Source organism: Staurois parvus, unplaced genomic scaffold (genome assembly GCF_062004578.1).
Source record: "Staurois parvus isolate SC_StPar_1 unplaced genomic scaffold, SC_StPar_1.0 ptg000144l, whole genome shotgun sequence".
Taxonomy (NCBI): Eukaryota; Metazoa; Chordata; class Amphibia; order Anura; family Ranidae; genus Staurois; species Staurois parvus.
The window spans coordinates 864,219-871,320 of NW_028317940.1; the positions used below are offsets into that span (position 1 = coordinate 864,219).

At 46.2% G+C, this 7,102-nt stretch overlaps 1 protein-coding gene across 1 annotated transcript in view; it reads right to left on the reverse strand.

Annotated features, from left to right (window-relative positions):
* The window catches only part of LOC149465017 (uncharacterized), a 65,875-nt gene that overhangs the window by 6,261 nt on the left and 52,512 nt on the right, over window positions 1–7,102 (reverse strand). The window lies entirely within an intron of this gene.

The following is a 7,102-nucleotide window of genomic DNA, read 5'->3' on the forward strand; positions in this document are numbered from 1 at the left end:
AGGGAGGTAAGAATTACCTTTACAGGGAAAACCTTAATTTGGGATTGACACTTACTCAATTCTTTCTTATTTTCTAGTATTTTCAGTTCAATAAGAGAAAGAACCTGAAGTCTGATGAAAAATTAAAAGACATATAAACATTTTGGGCAGCGAAATAGGATATTGATTGGTCTGGGTGTACATCAGACTGAAATGAGGGACATTTAAAGGGTAAAGGGGGATTGAGAAATTTGGTTCCCAATAATGGACAGTGATGGGAGATATGATAAAATAAGATCTTATTACCTCCTCCGCTGCTAATTTCAGAAACGTCTCCTCTGTATTTCTTCTATGTCAACTCTCGCCAAGAACTTCCTGTCTGTATCTTTAGACACTTCCTGTCAGTAGCTGACATCACTTCCTGTCTTCCATAGAGACTTCCTGTCTGGGTAGAAGTGAGATCTTAATCTTGTGGAGCTCAGAGGAACTGAAGCCCCGAGAAACCTCTCGTAGTGTGACCCCGGCCTTGTGCTGGGTGTGTATGGACTGTATGTCCTCATAGAGGGGTCACCTCCACTCCCACCAAGGGGGACAGAAATATATGACTGCCTAGTCCAGCATTTCTCAGCCAGGGGTCCTCCAAAGGGTTCTAGGGATTCTTCCAAAGGGTTCTAGGGGTTCCTCCAAAGGGACCTAGAGGTTCCTTGAACAATTACCAATTTCTGTCTCTCAGTAAGTAGTGGAGCTCAGAGGAACTGCATCCCAGAGAACCGTTTGGTAGTGTGGCCTTGTGCTGGGTGTGTATGGACTGTATGTCCTTATAGATGGGTCACCTCAACTCCCACCAAGGGAGATAGAAATAAATCTCTGCTTGGGATGAGCGAAAGATTTTGGTTCAGTTGACTGCAGTGAAATTACTGATTTTGGTTAATTCTTGTCATGATTAGCCTCTAATTTCCCATGTAGAGATGTTTAGGTAAAAATTGCCTGAGAAGAGCACTCTACTGTGATAAAGACCTTCCCATGTTGCTTTGCAAGACCTATGACACCCCTGAATCCAACCCTAGTAACCAATATTTAATGATACATCCCCTCTGCTTCTAACTCCTGCCTTTACCTCCTTTGGGTTTTAGTTAGTTGCTGTAATTGGAGTGGTGGGGATCAGATGTATTGATCGGTGATGAAGTTTTGGTTATATGGTGACATCAGAACTGGTTCCATCCTTAGGCAGAGGTGGTTAGCTTTTGGAACAGAAATATATTTCAGGGATTCCATTTATCTATACTAGACCCTTATCCTAGAAGAGGGTCTACAAAAAAAAAAAGGGCATGGTGGTTCCTTCATAATTGAATAATTCATGAAATCTGAGGAGGAACTCAAGCGATAATAAAAAGTGAGGCTCCCCAAAATTCCATACCAGACAATTGATGCCTGATATAGATGTAAGAGGGAACCCCATGCAAAACTTGAAAACAAAGTTCCTCCTGAAGCAGGCCTGGACCACTTTTCCTGAACCAGGCACTCGCCGCAAACTTAGGCCACATGCCCTTAACATTGGGGGGGGGGGACCTTGCCAGAAGGAGCAAAGCATCTTGCCGCCATGTTGATGCTCTTGACCCTGGCAAATAGCAGGGTTCCAGTAGTGGGGTCACCTATCAGTGGACATCTTTAGAACCCAGACTATGGAAACAGGGAGTCTAGATGAAGAAAGACTAGTGATTCGCTTTATGAGAAAACCTTCCAAAGAACTGCAGAAGTGCCAGGGAACAAAATGGTCTTTTTTTTTGCCAAGACCTGCTGGAATATCTAGAGGCTTCTTCTTAAAAGGGGGGGGGGGGGCACTGTTAGGAGCTTGAACGCTTGATGGTAGCAGTGTGGTTTAAAAGGTGCACATCAAGTGTCCACCAGTGAGTCTCCCTGGAGAGGGCAGAAATTTGTCTCGACCTGATGCTGGATGCTTGGAGGGTATTTAGTCCCTCCCCAGGAGTCTCGCAGTGCCTTTTTATTCTGATCCTCTGTTCCATGAACCTGATACACTCTCAACCTGCTGCTACCTGTACCTGTTGCCTTTGTACCTACAACCCGTTTCAGCTCACAATCTGTACATGACTTGCTCTCTGTTCCTTGCACCACTGCCTCCCGTTTCTGTACCAGATTTCCACTTTACTCTATTTGTCTTCAATTCTCACATGGGTTCACTGGGTTTTGTATAGATTGCTGTTTTTATGCCTTACATCACTGCTCATAATAAATTGCATTTCTTCACCTAGATTAGAGTCCACGTTCCTCTGCATAGGTCCACATATCTGCTGTACAGGATGCCAGGGATGGTCCTGGAAGGCAGATACATATCACCATTGTATTGAGCTGTGCTCCCTTTAAGGGGAAAGACAGGAAACAGTTTAAGAGCAGAGGTCCAGGGGCCCATACGGGCTGAGCCATGCAGCTGGGGGTGGGCAGTGGGTGAGCAAGCCAGCACAACCTGCTCTGCCACCCACCATCCACCGGAGAGCACCCGCTTCCCTTCTGCCAGCACCACTGCTCCCTTCCCTCTCTGTGGTCACATCAGGGCAGAAGAGGAAGAGAGATGAGTAGAAGGGAAGGGAGAAGAGCTGGGAAAAATCCTCAGCCCCTATCCCTCCTCCTAGCACAAATTGTCTCCCTCCATCCCTCCTCCTAGCACAAATTGTCTCCCTCCATCCCTCCTCCTAGCACAAATCCTCTACCCCATCCCTCCTCCCAGCACTAATCCTCTCCACCCCATCCCTCCTCCTAGCACTAATCCTCTCCATCCCATCCCTCCTCCTAGCACAAATCCTCCCCCCCCCATCCCTCCTCCTAGCACAAATCCTCCCCCCCCCCCCCATCCCTCCTAGCACAAATCCTCTCCCTCCATCCCTCCTCCTAGCACAAATCCTCTCCCCCCATCCCTCCTTCCAGCACAAATCCTCCCCCCCATCCCTCCTCCTAGCACAAATCCTCTCCCCCCCATCCCTCCTCCTAGCACAAATCCTCTCCCTCCATCCCTCCTCCTAGCACAAATCCTCTCCCTCCATTCCTCCTTCCAGCACAAATCCTCTCCCCCATCCCTCCTCCTAGCACAAATCCTCTCCCCCCATCCCTCCTCCTAGCACAAATCCTCTCCCCCCATCCCTCCTCCTAGCACAAATCCTCTCCCCCCATCCCTCCTCCTAGTACAAATCCTCTCTCCCCCATCCCTCCTCCTAGCACAAATCCTCTCCCCCCCATCCCTCCTCCTAGCACAAATCCTCTACCCCATCCCTCCTCCCAGCACTAATCCTCTCCACCCCATCCCTCCTCCCAGCACTAATCCTCTCCATCCCATCCCTCCTCCTAGCACAAATCCTCTCCCCCCATCCCTCCTCCTAGCACAAATCCTCCCCCCCCATCCCTCCTAGCACAAATCCTCTCCCTCCATCCCTCCTCCTAGCACAAATCCTCTCCCCCCATCCCTCCTTCCAGCACAAATCCTCCCCCCCATCCTTCCTCCTAGCACAAATCCTCTCCCCCCCATCCCTCCTCCTAGCACAAATCCTCTCCCCCCATCCCTCCTCCTAGCACAAATCCTCTCCCCCCATCCCTCCTCCTAGCACAAATCCTCTCCCCCCATCCCTCCTCCTAGTACAAATCCTCTCCCCCCATCCCTCCTCCTAGTACAAATCCTCTCTCCCCCATCCCTCCTCCTAGCACAAATCCTCTCCCCCCCCATCCCTCCTCCTAGCAAAAATTCTCCCCCCCCCCATCCCTCCTCCTAGCACAAATTCTCTCCCCCCCATCCCTCCTCCTAGCACTAATCTCCCCCCCTCCATCCCTCCTCCTAGCACAAATTCTCTCCCCCCATCCCTCCATTTAGCACTAATCCCCCCCTCCCATCCAACCTTTAGCACTATGCCTCTCGCCCTTAATTTTCCCCTTAGAGCACTAATCCTCCCCCCATCCCTCCTCCTAGTGCCATTTCCCCCCCCCCTCCCAGCACTAATCCCCCCCTCCATCCTTCTATCACTAATCCCCTCCCATCCCTCCTAGCACTAATCCCTCCCCCTAGCACTAATCCTCATCCCCTCCATCCTCCCAGCACTAATCCCCCCCATCCCTCCTAGCACTAATCCTCCCCCCCATCCCTCCTCCTAGCACTAATCCTCCCTCCCATCCCTCCTCCCAGCACTAATCCTCCTCCCTCCATCCTCCTAACACTAATCCTCCCCCCCCCCATCCCTCCTCCTAGCACAAATCCTCCCCCCCCATCCCTCCTCCCAGCACTAATCCTCCCCCCCCTCCATCCTCCTAGCACTAATCTTCCCCCCCATCCCTCCTCCTAGCACTAATCCTCCCCCCACCCCAAATCCCTCCTCCTATTACAAATCCTCTCATCAAAAGCACAAACGTTTGTTAGCACCACCCCTCCATTGTGGCCCCCAGTACAATTCCCCCCTCAATCCCTCCCTGAAACACACAAACCTCAGATGCTACAGTGGTAGGAACTCCACGAGTGATAGCAACAGATAGGAGGAGAGACTTGGGAGGAGGTGGGGGCTGTGCTCTCCCCTTCTCCCACCTGGCAGTATACAGCAGTTGATACAAAAACACTGTCAGATTGGGACTGTTGCGGGTTTGATTACCCGCCCCTACCCACATTTGCTGTCCGGAGAAGAGCAATCTAGTGAGGAGATAGTTAGATCTGACAGTGTTCTCGTATCAACTCCTGCATAATCACAGGTGGGGGAGAGAGCACAGCCTGCACCTCCTCCCGGCTCACTGCTGCTGTTAACCACTTGAGCTCCTGAGGATTTACCCCCCCCCCCTTAATCACCAGGCCTCTTTTTGCTACTCGGCGCTGCACTAATTCAACTGATAATTGCGCGGTCATGCAATGCTGCACCTAAACAAAATTTACGTCCTTTTTTTCACACAAGTAGAGCTTTCTGTCGGTGGTATTTGATCACCTGTGCACTTTTTATTTTTCACGCTATAAACAAAAAAAGACCAAATATTTTGAAGAAAAACGATATTTTTTACTTTCAGCTATAAAAAATATATAGTAAACTCAAAGTTAGTTATAAATTTAGGCCAAAATGTATTCTGCTACGTTTTTGGTAAAAAAAATCCCAATAAGTGTATATTGATTGCTTTGTGTGAAAGTTATAGCGTCTACAAACTATGGTATAGATACTGCAATTTACGCCATTTTTTTGCTATACAGCGCTGCGCTAGTTTAACGGACAATTGTGCGGTCATGCAATACGGTACATAAATGAAATTTATGTCCTTTTTTAACACAAATAGAGCATTCTTTTGGTGGTATTTGATCACCTGTGCACTTTTTATTTTTGGCGCTATAACCAGAAAAATTTTGAAGAAAACTTTTTTTTTAAAAAAAAAACAATAGTTTCTCATTTTGGTCATAAAAAATATCTAAAAAAACTAAAATTTCGTCATAAATTTAGGCCAAAATGTATTCTGCTACATGTTTTTGGTTAAAAAAATACCAATAAGTGTATATTGATTGCTTTGTGTGAAAGTTATAGCGTCTACAAACTATGGTATAGATAATGGAATTTACATAGCTTTTACTTTCTGACTGCCCATCACATTTCTTGAGGTGCTAAAATACCAGAATAGTACAAACACCCTCAAATGACCCCTTCTCGGAAATTAGACACCCTAAGCTATCTGCTGAGAGGCATATTGAGTCCATGGAAGATTTATTTTTTTTCCACAAGTTTCTGGAAAATGACAAAAACCTTTTTTTTTTTTTTTTTACACGAAGTTGTCATTTAAATGATTTATTTCTCGCACAAGCCATGGGTATATGTGGAATTACACCCCAAAATACATTCTGCTACTTCTACTGAGTATGGGGATACCACATGTGTGAGACTTTTTGGGAGCCTAGCCACATACAGGAGCCTGAAATCCAATGACCACTTTGAAAGCCTGAAGGTGCGTAACTTCTTCATTACACTTCCTAACTACCTATCACAGTTTCGAAGGCCCTGACATGCCAGGATAGCCCCAAACCCCCCCAAATGACCCCTTTCATAGACACCCCAAGGAATTTAAAAAGAGGCATGGTGAGTATTTTGCAGATCTCATTTTTTCTCACAAGGTTTTGAAATATAAAAAAAATTGAAAAAATATGTTTTTCTTCATGGCACATAGTACTCGTGGAGCGATTTTTCAAAAGCAATTTTTTTTTTAAAAATACACTTTTTTTACTTTTAATGCACAGAAACACAATATATTGGCCAATTGTTTGGTAAAATATAAAAGATAATGGTATACCGAGTAAATAGATACCAAACATGACATGCTTTAAAACTGCGCATGCCCCGTTCAATGGCGACAAACTGCAAACATTTTAATATCCATAGGCAGCGCTTTAAAAGCCACCATTTTAGATTTACAGAGGAGGTCTAGTGTTAGAATTACTGCCCTTAATCTGACGTTCACGGCAATACCTCACATGCATGGTGCAACCGCTGTTTACATAACGGCACAGGGTCAAGGCTTGTGCACACAGGTGTGCGCGCATGGGAGGGGCAATTTTTTTTTTTTTTAGTTATTTTGATTTTATTTTTATTGTTTTTACATTGTACCTTTCATATTTTTTTTATCACTTTAAATGCTATAACAGGGAATGCAAATAACCCCTATAACTTCAATGGGCATTGTCATATATTCTTTTTTGAGAAATCTGGGGTCTATCATACTCTAGGGCGGGCTCCACGTGACTATCTTTTCCCTCGTAAATCCGAAACTTATAAGTATAGCTTGTTGTCCTCTCACAGGTCTTCTACATTTGACCCCATATCTGGCACGCTTGCAGGGGAGAAATTGTTTGAATGCAAGGCGGCCAGAAAAATTAATAAGAGACTCATCAATGCAGATGAATGCTGGGGAGTATAGACATTTTTGATTTTCGAGGGGCTGAATTTTGTGGAGCCGGTCAAATTCAGGGTTACCCCAAGGATGACAGAGTGTATTGTCGCTGAAATGCATAAAACACATTATACTCTCATATCTATGCCTGGCCATGGCAGCAGAGAACACAGGCATATGATGAATCGGGTCAGCGGACCAATACAACCGCAATTCATTTCTT